This window comes from Euprymna scolopes, chromosome 24, assembly GCF_053919585.1.
Source record: "Euprymna scolopes isolate OS-2025 chromosome 24, ASM5391958v1, whole genome shotgun sequence".
Lineage (NCBI taxonomy): Eukaryota > Metazoa > Mollusca > Cephalopoda > Sepiida > Sepiolidae > Euprymna > Euprymna scolopes.
Window position 1 is genome coordinate 73015029 of NC_136505.1, and position 12240 is coordinate 73027268.

Consider the following 12240-nt stretch of genomic DNA (forward strand, 5'->3'; position numbering starts at 1 on the left):
AAAATATTGCTAATCTGGATAAAACAGAGTAATGTATTTCATATAACTATAAATATAAATAAAAATGTATCGTTTAATCTTTTCGTCCTCGTTCAAAGGAATACTATCATGTTTCAAATGACGTGAATATCTACAGCCTTAATTGTTTAGCTGATTGATTAATCTGAATGTGTAAACGTTTATATAAAACCATTTTCTATTTGGTTTGAACTTCTATCCTATTTTTTACATACTTCATAAAAACCGATTGATTTAATCTTTTGTGTACGATTTCTTGTTGAATTACAAATCGTTGATTACAGATAAGCGGTTATCACGAGCGGACAATAAAGCAATGATATTACCTGGGCTGTGTTATGACTTGTAAACATTCAACTACATTTTATTTGTTAGAAAGTTTAACACTTAACATCCTGCCGTTTCACATCACAAGAGTAAAATTAATTTGTTCTTTGCCGGAATTTTTCACAAAGTTTAATCCGAAAATATACACGGAAAACATGACTATTTGCAAAGCTGTCTAGATGGTTCTTTAACATGAGTTTCAAATAATAAAACATAATTAATTATATATTCATAATTAAATACTATATAAGACAGAGTTTCTCTTTAAAAATCAGTGCAATTCATTTGTTGTCAGTTGGATTCAGTTTTCCTGACCTTTTTTTATATCGGAAAATTCCCGGAAACAATGACTTCAACGATAGCGAACTAGAAGTAGCCCTTGATATCACCCTCTATCCTGACGTGTTTGGATAAATCAATGTCTGTCTGGATATACAATTCGTAAGAAGGCGTCGATTGGCTGTCAGCAAATAGATCGATAAGCAAATCCGGTTTTTCTTGTGGCTCGTGTATTTTCAGTAATGGTAATTTGATATTTATGACCGTTCATAGCGACGCCATTGTATTAGAGCTTTTTGTCCTCTGTCTTGTCTACTTCTTTTTGCGTCCGTTACTCTTCTCTATTTTCAACATTTTTTTCCATAGGCGATTTTTATTTGTGCCTATTGTGTCATCTCACTTCTCGGTCAGTATATTCTCTTCTGTTTTGAATCGGGCGTCACTTTACGTCTTTCAGTGTTTATTTTCTCATATTACTACTCTATATATCCAATTCTCACTTTCCCTTTCTTTCTCTTATTTTATTTCATACCCTCTCTTTCTCTGTGTCTACTTATCTTTTGCCACATAAACTGGTAAACTTACAATTTGTATTAAATTCATCGAAGAAAATATTGCTTTGCATTAGTAACTAGGAAAGAGTTTATCTGCAAAAAGTATATTATTGAAATGCCCTCATGTTACCATTTACCATTTAAAAAGTTGTATTGACTACTGTCTCCTCTTTACTTTCTTTCGCTTTTTCACTCTCAATATGGCCGAATGGATTGGGTCCTTGCTAATGGAGTCATGGATGGCTTCGTTGCCGGGTTCGAATCTCTCGACTGGGGTTAATCGTGACACCCTGCGCCGATGATTCTCGAAAAAATAAAACACTTGTGTCTATAGGTATTACTAATTATTATAGTAAATAATCATATATATGTTATTTATTTGCCTCTGGTTTTCGATCCTTTTTGAATGAATTAATTTATTTATACAAAAGTACATTCTCACCTAAATACGTGTTGGGAATAGTTTGTCCTTTTACCAATTTGCTACCCGCAAATAAAGAGCGGCATATATATTGCTTTTTTTAAGATAATAATGCTCTGATAGGTGTTTCGTCGCTATGACTTATTAGAGTGGTTGAATCTAGTGAGATTCGAAATCGGGTCCCATGGAAAAAAAAACTAAATCACTGGGCTATTTCGCGAAATAGCCCAGTGATTTAGTTTTTTTTTCCATGGGACCCGATTTCGAATCTCACTAGATTCAACCACTCTAATAAGTCATAGCGACGAAACACCTATCAGAGCATTATTATCTTAAAAAAAAGCAATATATATGCCGCTCTTTATTTGCGGGTAGCAAATTGGTAAAAGGACAAACTATTCCCAACACGTATTTAGGTGAGAATGTACTTTTGTATAAATAAATTAATTCATTCAAAAAGGATCGAAAACCAGAGGCAAATAAACCACCTTAAATCATTAAAAATTACTCATTAGTAAAAATAGATTACTTTTTTTTTTTTTAAATAAATTAAGTTAAACCAATTACCGCCCTTAGACTCGTAAATCAAATAACAAATAAAGCCATGACAATTATCTCTCCTTAAAAACTTGCAAAATAAATACTCTCTCTATATAGATATTAACTGTAGCGTCTTTAAATCAAAATACGCTAACGGAAACAATTTACTGCACGAGCGTCGCCCTTTTAAAATTCATCATTCAATAAAATAAAAAGCTATAGCAAACATCTAAATGACTACTTTAAATACAGTTCCTGATTTCAAAAAAAGAAAAACCAAAAGGTAATTATATATCTATATATTTTTAAATCAAATTTATTATGTAAATTCAAAAAAATATATATTTTTTCTACTCATTTCTATCTCTAACCTATACCAATTTTCTTATTAATTTTCTTATAAATTTTAAATCCAAACCTTTTACTTCAATTTTTCAGATTCATCTGCCTTACTTTTAATGCTAGGTTTATTTTTGGTGTCTTTTCAATTCAATAGAAATCCTCCTAAATTTGCTGATGAGGAGACCGTGCGCACCAAAAAAACTATGTATAATTGTTCTACGTGACTTCATGTATACCACAAATAAAAAGCACGGATTTCCGAAACGATCGTACAGATAATTGACTTTGTTGTTGTTCCTTCTTATGAAACTGATTTTTAATTTAATTAAATTTTGATTTTTAAATTTTAAAAATTTTTAAATTATAAATCACATTACTTAATATTGAATTAGCTCTAGGACATTTAATTATCGAGCTTATTATATATCTAAATTACAACTTGCATTTCCTGTATTTTAATTAAACTAGTAATTTAACTATTACATTGAAATACACTTAGCTCTTTAGACTATTATTCTAATCTCCTTCAAATTTATATATATATATATATATATATATATATATATATAAACACACATTTGAACGTCATTATATACAGAAATACATGCATATATACTGAACCGATAATTTTTTATGCATTTTTATTTATATTTGTTGTTAATTGATATCTTATTTTGTTGAAATGATATAAGAAGAAACCGTTAAGGATATATAGATTAGCTACCCAGAATCTACATTCATGTTTGGCTCTTTGATCATTATATGTCCTATAATGGGGACTAAATTGTAGAATCCTTTTCTCTACGTGCTCGTGCTTGTATTTGAAATAAGTACTGATTCTAGAAGTCTTCGTTTAGCTCTATCTGGAATGAATTTTGCATCTGCAACGCTGAATAAGTGACCATATTCAACACTGTGGCAGAAAAGTGCGTTTAAAAGATTGCCGTTTTTCTATGTATTTTCTATGTTCATTAAGTCTTATTTCTAACTAACGTTGTGTTTTCATATATATATATATCTGGTGACAGTAATTACAAGGGATAGAGTATACACCGGCGTTGGATGTGAGGGTTTTGGACGAGTGCCTAGTGGTTTTTAATGCTTGGTTTATTTTAAAAGAAGTTGTTTGTATCGTGTGTATACCAAGTCTGCTGAGGGTATTGCAAATTGTTGTATTATTAGTTTTTGTTGGGATGAGGAGATATCTATTTAGTGGGGATGTGTTTGTTGTTTAATATTTATGGTTGTTTATGTTAGAATATATTTTTGTGGCTTTTTCTTCGAATTAGAAATGAAGTAAGTCGGATATTGTAAAGTGTTTAATGCGTTCGTGATATGTTGAATTTCGTCATCTAGATATTGATGACTGCATATTCCAAAGGCACGTAACAAACAAACAATAATCATGCCAGTTTTTATTCTATCATTGTGGTGCGAGTAGTAGTGTATGTAATCGTTCTTATCTGTAGTTTTTCTGTGTATTTTGAACATTGAATCGTTTTCTTATCTTATGAAGAATATATCTAGAAAACGAAGGGAGCTGTCTTCTTCGGATTCGTGTGTAAATTTTATAGAGGGTCCAACTGAATTTAATTGTTCTATTTGCGCATTTACGGGAAGAAAAAATAAGGTTATTATCGATGTAGCTTAGGTATATAGTGTTTGCAGGTAACCTAAATTTGAAGGAGCTTGTTTCTAAGAATTCTAAAAAATAAGCAGGATAGTACCTCACTAAATGGGGTTCCCATGGGGAGTCCGATTTTTTTGTCTGTAAAAGGAATTATAAAATTAGAAGTAGGTTATATCAGTAATAAGTTTAATTATTTCTATTAATGTGTCCAGCATAAAAAGGTAGATCGATGTTAATTTTATTGAGGTGTTTATGGAGTAGGGTTAGGTATTTTTAATTGGGACATTAGGATACAAAGAAATATGTCCAAACTGTGCATTGTTTTGTTATGTATGTCAATGTTTTTTTTATTTAGCAAGTCGCCAAAGTATTTAACATGTGCAGTACTTATGCTACCTTATGTGTGCCACTAACGATGTTTGATATTATGGGCCAAATGGGCAGGTTTTCTTGATGTGTTTTCGGGAGGACATATAATGTGCAGAAAATTGGATGGCACTCGATATAAGCTATCAATGTTTCATCGTGTTTTTATAAGTTTTCTTTAGGGATTTATTGAAGTTTTCAATATCTTTATGAATGGATTTTAAGTTTGTGGCAGCACATGTGTTTGTGTCTGATTGTAATGTGTGCATTTTTCTAAATATTTATTTTTATCTATAATTAATGTAGCCCCGCCTTTATCTGCTTATGAACTGATGATGACTTTATTTTTCGTTAGATATTGTAAATTGTCAGTATATCTTTTTGGTGATTCTGATTTGTGATATTGGGTAATCGTTATTGAAGTCATTCATTGTATGAAACCTCTTGTAAAGTCTGAGTCATCGTATCTATAGTTTTTAGGGGTGTTTTAGTGGAGATGGTTGAATGTCTGCCGGTAGCAATTTTAGACAGAAGCTAAGAGCTTCAGTTTACATGTCAGAGAGTGGTTTCAGGTTTTGACATCCTATGGTTTACATTTACTGCTTTTGATTAGTTAAGAAAGTTTGTTTTCCAGTTTAAGGACATAGAATAGATTTGGTGATGCTTTCAATTGAGATGGGGGTTGTCTTGTTGATAGTAATAATTGGTGTAGATTTTTAAAAGAGATGAGAGCTTTGGTGTTTTAGAAGAATTCAAGAGGATAGAAGGTATTTTTCAATATGCTTCGGGAAAATGTGCGCTGAGACTTTAAGGAATCTTGATATGCAGGTAGGTATAATGTTTTCCGAGATAAATGTTTCCAGAAAAATTCTCCTGTTTCGAGAGATTTACTGTAATTAAATGTTTTTATTTGTTCACAGAAACAATCGGTTTTTCAATTGTGACAGAATAAGTAAAATAAAATAAATACGATGGTTGACGTTATGCAAATGACAGGAAAAGCATAAAATTAAAAAAATAGTAATCAACATTTCGTCCCCATTTTTCCAACTAAATCCTGATGATATGCCCTGAAGAGGGACGAAACGTTGATTACCATTTATTAATTTTAGGTTTTCCTTCCCATTCGAATAACGTACACCAGTTACTGACATATAAATTAATACTCTTAATTTTTGGATATATTATGGTAGGTATGCATTAATCTAAACATGGCGTAACTGGTAACATGTACAGAAAAGACTTTTACTGCTCTTAAAAACGACTATATTTTCCTTGGTTATATTTACATTTACATATGGAACAGTTATATGAAGAGTATAATGTCTAGCTTCTCGCCCTATTTAGAGGCATACAAACACACAAAATAGAGAATGTTATCATTAACACAATATATATACATATATATATATATATATATATATATCTTCTATCTATATAAATAAAATGAAGTAATTTCCCCCCTCTGAGTTGGAACTTAATAGGATTAAAACTCATGACATTTCATGCAAATTTAATGTGCATAAACTGCACACATTATCTGAGGTGTGCTATATGCCTATTATCCTTACACTTCCTCGATAATCGTATATTCCTATATTTTTTCTGGTGTTCACTGACAAAACCTGTAAGAATCAATGGAAGCGGTAAAATCTTTTCTCTCTATTACATTCATACTCCCCTGGACCACTTAACACCGTATTGGATACGTCCATAGGAGAATTTACGAGGAAACACTGGTGTCAGTTCTTAGTTGCTAAAAAAATGGAATGGCATTTTACCGTTGGGTTTTACAACAAACTATAGCAGTCAGCCGCTAGCGTTCTTCAAATGTTCAAACGATTACTCGATTTATATATTTTATTTACTGTATTTTTCCTTCTATTATGTTTTCAGTGATTTTATACGTAATACTAGGTGGAGAGCTGACTTATTTTCGGATGAGTTACTCATTATTTATTTCTATGCATTGCATTTCTGGAAGTTTCATAAGCCCAATTACTATTACGCTATCGATATGGAACCACGCGATATTCCAATTGGGAAAAGCGACAACAAAGAAAACAATAGAAAAAAAGTAAACAAAACAAAACACATAATAAACCGTTATACTTACACTTAACACGTATACGGCTAAAATACTTTTCTGCATTAAATAAACCAACAATAAAAATTATTTCAATATTTTAAAATACTTGTAGTCATCTTTATTGTTTATAGCGACAAAAAATAAATAGCATTACTTATAATTTAATAACATTTTTAAATGTTTTATGTTAATACCATTTACTGTTAAGGTTCATGAAATGTAACTGTAAATGATTTTTTTCTGAAACTGTGTTATATTATCACTTAGAAGTCTTATGGTTAATATATGTCGGTTTCTTTCATTCTCTTTTTCTCTAGTTTTTCCCAGTCTGTGTATCGGGGAATAATTCGATTAAGGATCAGAAGTGCCACCGATACTTATTAAACTTTCCCCAAACTTTATTTTTGCAGAAAATATTATTAGAAAATGAGAAATAATTTGACAATATAATAGTCACGCATAAGACGTTTGTAAAAGTTAAAAATATTTGCTTAAATGTAAGACCTCTGCCTAAAGTTACAATATATATATATATATATATATATATATATATATATATAAATTTAGTAAACATTGTTATGTGTTTTCAACCGTTAAAATTAACAACTCTTTCTGCAAATTTATTATTAAAAAATAAAATGTTTTCTAAAAGTGCCTGAGCAGTGGAAGAAAAACGCCATATATAAAAATATTCATTTAGCTGATTTGTCGCTTTTCCCAGATTTAAATAGAATTTTTTTCTTTTATATCCTTTCGTTGTCAAAATTAAAATATTAAGATGATTTAAAAAAAAAACTATGTGTATTCAATGTATTCACTATTAAATTATCAATTACATAATAATAATAATAATAATAATAATAATAATAATAATAATAATAATAATAATAATAATAATAATAATAATAACTAGCGGGACATGTGTAATATATTGTTGCTGGACATTCTGTGGGCGTTCTGTTTAGTATGAAGAAAGGCAAAATAATATTATTCTAGCCCTTTTATTAAAACTCGCCCCGTTACTAAAATAATAAATTTGATATATTTCACCAGTCAATTAACTCACATTTCATCAGTTCTCATAATTATTGAATATGTTACTATGTTCGACAACAATTTATCATAATTTTAACCCTCATTATCGCCTCTCCCCTGACTATATTAAATAATTTAATATATTGTATTGGCTGATTATTTCATTTAAAAATAAACACAAATATAAATTAACTCACATTTCATCATTTCTCATACTTCTTGGATATGGTACTAATTTCGACAATAATTTTTCCTCATTTAAACTTGCCATGTCACACACTTTACTAAAATAATAACTTCGATATATTGCCTATGCAGATTATTCCATTACAAACACACTTATCAATTAACTCACAATTAATCATGTTTCATAATTTTTGGATAGGTTACTAATTTCGACAATCATTTTTATAAGTTAAACACACGTTATAGCTTCCACCTTAATAACGTTGATATATTGTCTGGGCTTAATTTTTCATTACAACACACCAATCAACTCACATTTCATCATTTTTCGTATTCTTTGATATGTTACTCATTTCAACCATATACTTTGTAATTAAAACCGCCCTCTTTAACTAAAATCATAGCTTTGATATATTGTCTGGGCCAATTATTTCATAGCAAACACACTAATGCATTAAATCACATATCAGTTTTCATAATTCTGGGATATGTTACTAATTTCGACAATCATTTTTCATCATTTGAACCATCCTTATCGCCCTCTCTTACTAAAATAATAACTTTGATATAGTGCCTGGGTTGATTATTTTATTACAAACACACCAATCAATTAACTCACATTTCATCATTTTTCATAATTCTGGGATATGGTACTAATTTCGACAATATTTTTTTATAATTAAAAACCCACATTATTCCCCCTCCTATTAATAAAAGAACTTTGATATGGTGTCAGGGCTTATTTTATTATAAACACACCAATGAAGTAACTCAAATTTCATCATTTTTCATAATTCTTGGATATGTTACTAATTTCGACAATAATTTTCATAACTTTAACTTAGTATGTCGCCCCTTACTTAAATAATAACTTCGATATATTGCCTGGATTTATTCTTTCATTACAAACACATCAATCAATTCCGAGTATTCTCATAGTATATATGTTCAACCTATTTTATCCAATCCCAGGTGACGCCGCATATTCTGCTAGTATATATCTTTCACCTATCTCATTTGATCGCGGGCGACACTGTGTATATTTTTCTACCTATCACATTCAATACTGGACGCCACTTTCTGCTAGTATATATTTGCATTTTATCTCATTCAAACCCGGGACTGACTTCATGTCCGGCACCCCACTATTAAAAATATACATGAAATAAAGTAATGTTTAAATCGCAAACTGTTTCAGCCATTTCTAGGACCAACTTTTTTATCCCCAACACACTGCTAAAATTATACATGAAATAATGCACTGTCTAAATAGTAAACTGTGTCAGACCTTTCCAGGGCTGACTTCATATCCCCTACCAACTGTTATTAATATACGTTAAATAAAATAATGTTTAATGTGTAAACGGTTTCAGCCATTTACGGGACTGATTTCATATCTCCCCAAACTACTCTTTAAAATATGCAGTAAGTAATGTTTAAACCGTAATGGTTTAAGTCATTTCCGGGACTGACTTCATATGCCCCAACCCACTGTTTAAAATATACTTGAAATAAAGTAGTATTTAAATCAGAAACTGTGTCAGCAGCTTTTCGAAATTAATACATAAAAACATGAACACGGTAAGGGATTAGACAACCATTGCTCCAACATGAATTTCTGAGTGTAATATCAGTCTCAGCATTTCAGTGACTTACATTCACCCTTTTTTTTAGTCTTGGTTAATGGAGGAGAAATCCCTCATTAATGATACCATTTTTATTTTTGTTACTGACCAGAGTGCCCCTTTTGGGGAGGTCGTTTTCCCAAAAAAATTTTTAACCGACCTCATGTCCAACTCTGCGTTTGTGAGGAGGCAAGTAAACAAACCAACAAATAATCAGAAGAGGCATTTCCTGTGCATTTTATAATTAACCAGAAGGGACATATCCAAGGCAATTTGTAATTAAATCAGAAATTGCTTTTCCCAGTTATTTTTGTAATATTAAAACTTTGTTTCATTAAATATAGTACCTATTTACAATGCCTCCCACGGGACGGATTTACACACCAGGGTCGTTTTTTAACGTGGAGAAAAGGAACAAAAAATTGTCTGAATCATAAAGAATTTTTCCTCCACTGAGAGAGAAAAAAATAAATGGAGCGTTTGAAGAACAGATACTACACTTTAATCTTGGCCAAAAGGCCAAGAAGAACAAATCATTTTGATTAGCTTTGCCTCAACAGAAACACCATTTTCTTTTGTTTGTTTTAATGGATGGAATTTCATAACAATTAAACGACCCGGATGTAAGCGTGACACACAAAAGAACACACACGCTATCGTATTAATATATAGATAATAATAATAATAATAATAATAATAATAATAATAATAATAATAATAATATATGCATAAATTAGCACATACACACAAACCAATGTAAACTTTTTGCGTAGCGTTTTAACTGGAGGATTTATTATGGTATTTATCACTTATTTACCCAATGTTGCTAATGATAAAAAAGTATTGTGCATTATTTAATTTGTCCATTCTTATATAATAAAATTATCTTTTTCCTCTGATTAATATTTTTTATTAATATATTATTGTTGTTATTATTGTTGTTATTGTTTTCTTCAATTATTATTGTTGTTGCTATTGTTAATATTATAGTTGTACTTGTTGTTATTACTATTACAATTATTATTATAGTTATAATTATTATTATTACTTTTGTTATCATTATTGTAATTGCTATATTATTATTATTATTATTATTATTTTTTTTTTATTATTATTATTTTAATCTATAACGTAGTGTAAGTAGAAGTGGTAATACCTTTAAATTATCATTATTATATCATTTTTGAAATCCTTAACTTAATTTATATTTTATTTGTACTCTCTATTAGTTCTCACACTGACAAAAATGCTGGTGTTCCCTAGATACGGTGTACAAGATTTATAGTAATCTCCTGAATAGATGTCAGCTCTGTTACATAATAAAGTTACCTGAAATGATTTTCAAATAAAAGTTTTGAAATTAACCTTCACTGTTATTTTCTTTAGGCCGACACATTTATCGTGCCACATTATATTCATATCATGAAGATAGTTTATATATTGTGTATGAATAAGCCCCCACGATATACCGCCTCCCAATCCTTTTCTCATCATTAAACATTTTTTTTTTAAATATTTATTCGCATCGGGTCGTTAGTGGGTTGGCGATTTTTTTTTCCTTTCTGCTCGATCGGCGCTGTTCTAGTGTTGGTTGGGGTGTCCGATATCAGAAATCTCACCAAATACGTCGATAGGCTATTCCTCTAAATGTAATCTGTTGCTAATGCCATCTGTCACATTTTATAACTATTTTGTATGTAACTTGGAGGCATTGATGACTATGTCTCGGATCCTTTATGATATACATATCGCGAATAATGTTCTTGATCGTACACAATTTTCAAAAATTGTTTGACAATTTCCTCGATTTTTCACTTTAAAAAATATAATTTTTCGAAGTTACATGTGTATTTCATTTTTTGAAAATGCAGCAGAAAACTACAAGAAAGACAAAAACAAACAAAAACCCAAGTCAACAAAAACAACAATATTATAATCTCAACACAAACACTTCAGCTTTTCAGTTCAAAAAAGTAAAACTCTTGTAAGTTAGACGGGTTTACATTTTGACAATGTCCTTTAGACGGGTTTACATTTTTGACAATGTCCTAGATAATTAAAGATAAAACTCGCGATCTTACACAATGTTGTTTGTTTCAGAAAATGTTTATCAAAAACCGATGTCGACTTCCGTGCGAACATGATTTCAAAAGGTGAGACGAAAAACAGTTTTATTTTATTTAAACACTTTAATCCTTGGCATCCGATGCAACGTTCTTGACTTTCAGGCAAAAATATTCATTGAATGCTTCGAAAGGTAAATATCGTTCAGATAGTTCGATGCGAATACATTCTAGGAAAAAATCAGTATGATTTTTTAGTTATTTTTATTGCACCGTTCAATTTTATTGGTAAGAATTATGCGCCAATAAAATGTATATTTTCAATCACAGAAAAAGCTGGCTTTTGCGTTTTCTGTTATTTAAATTACTCTTTCGTGTGCCAAGTTATAATGCTAAAATAATTCCCGGTGTAATAGAAACTTCATTGTTTTATAAACTGCTAGCAGGCCTCCCGACATTGCCCGGTCGTAAAATACGCTTAAATCTGATATTTTGATTAATGCAGATTTTGTATTTATTATTATATAAGATTCGGCCCAATATATAGTAATGATTTTAAAAAAGTTACATAAAACGACTCGTGCGCCACAACCGAGAATCGAAACCTAAGCGTTTAACTTACGATTTACTCTTTCTTTGACGTAGATTCCTGAGCTAAAAAGACATGTTTGCTGAAAGGCTTAAAATTCAAATATGAACAAATAGCTATTACTGTACGCATGCATATTAGCAATGACGTCGTTAAACATTCACCGGAAAAATTAA

The 12240-nt window shown here is 30.3% G+C and overlaps 1 pseudogene; it reads right to left on the reverse strand.

Annotated features, from left to right (window-relative positions):
- Positions 1–9795: 9795 nt before the first annotated feature.
- LOC145247031 (U2 spliceosomal RNA) lies at positions 9796–9943 on the reverse strand (annotated as a pseudogene).
- Between the last annotated feature and the right edge of the window lie 2297 nt (positions 9944–12240).